Source organism: Ornithorhynchus anatinus, chromosome 11 (genome assembly GCF_004115215.2).
Source record: "Ornithorhynchus anatinus isolate Pmale09 chromosome 11, mOrnAna1.pri.v4, whole genome shotgun sequence".
Taxonomy (NCBI): Eukaryota; Metazoa; Chordata; class Mammalia; order Monotremata; family Ornithorhynchidae; genus Ornithorhynchus; species Ornithorhynchus anatinus.
This window is the reverse complement of record NC_041738.1, coordinates 259,886-261,352: the sequence shown is the minus strand read 5'-3', so window position 1 is coordinate 261,352 and position 1,467 is coordinate 259,886.

The window sequence follows — 1,467 nt, the reverse complement described above, 5'->3', positions numbered from 1 at the left end:
CATCGTAGAGATTTATTCGTGCCTGAAATGATCCAGGAGAATGTATCGTTTGATGTATTATCTAATCCAAGTCATCTAATATCGAAAAAAAAATGGTGCAAGATATTTGGTGATAGCCTGTGAAACTGGTCACTTTGTAAATTTCCTCTTTTCCCCCGGCTGCTTCCAGCGAACCCTCTCTTATCCAGGGCAAGTACTTTGGCGGTACGGGCCCTGGTGGCCCAGTGGTAACTGGACTGGTCCCTTCCTAGCCGGCCCCGTTTTGCCCGTAAGTAGAAAGTGTCCGGCGTCAGGCACCACTGAGCCCTCTGATTGGGTTGGAGGCAGTCCCCGACTGCTGATTGTATAGGAGGCAGGGCCGGCCCAGGGTCAGCTGGCCACTAGCCACCCGGACCGCACCGGCTTTTAACGAACGTCGTTAAACCTTTTAGCATCCGGAAGCCATCAGTTCCGACCCGCTACTGGAGGGCCTGCGAGGCAGAGGAGGTTACCCGGGTTAAGACGGCGGCCGGCTAGGAAGGGACTACGGGGCATCCAGACCCCAAACTTTCATTCATTCATTAGTATTTATTGAGCGCTTACTATGTGCAGAGCACTGTGTGTACTAAGTACTGTACAATTTGGCAACAGTTAGACAATCCCTGCCCAATGATGGGCTCACAGTCTAAACGGGGGAGACAGACAGCAAAGCAAAACTGACAGAATAAAACAAGTCAACATCATCCAGATATAAAGAATCAAGGGGATGTACACCTCATTAACAAAATAAACAGGGTAATAATATATACAAATAAGCGCAGTGCTGAGGGGAGGGGAAGGGGGAAGAACAGAGGGGGGAGGGGGCGCAGAGGGAAAGGGGGGGCACAGTCTGGGAAAGCCCCCTGGAGGAGGTGAGCCCTCAGTAGGGCTTTGAAGAGGGGAAGAGAGTTTGGTGGAGGTGAGGAGGGAGGGCATTCCAGGTCAGCAGTAGGATGTGGGCCAGGGGTAGATGGCGGGATAGGTGCGAACAGGGGACAGTGAGGAGCTGAGTGGCAACGGGAAGAGAGGATCGGGAGGCAAGGTGCGGTGAGATGCTTTGGGAGAGACTGATGGGGTCCAGAGAGTAATACAGATTTGCAGGGGCGGGGGGGGGGAGTGTGAGAGAGGAGGCAGGCGAGGAGGTTATGGTCCGAGAGGGGGATTTCAGAGTTGGCGAGGGTGGAGAGAGTGCAGCAGTGAGAGACGATGAGATGGAGGGAGTGGGCGAGGTGTGGTGGAGCAAGAGGTTGGCAGAGGGGTGACCGGGAACATCCAGGTGGGTGTTGAAGTCAGGGGGAGGGTCCGGGCCTTCTTTCTGCGCGTGCAACAGCGGAGCCGCAGGAGGCAGGACGGCCCCTTGCCCGGTCCGGAGGAGCGCCCACCCAGCCCCCTCCCCCACCGCTCCCGGGCGCATGCGCCTACCCTCCGGGCCTCACGGGCCGAAGGCAG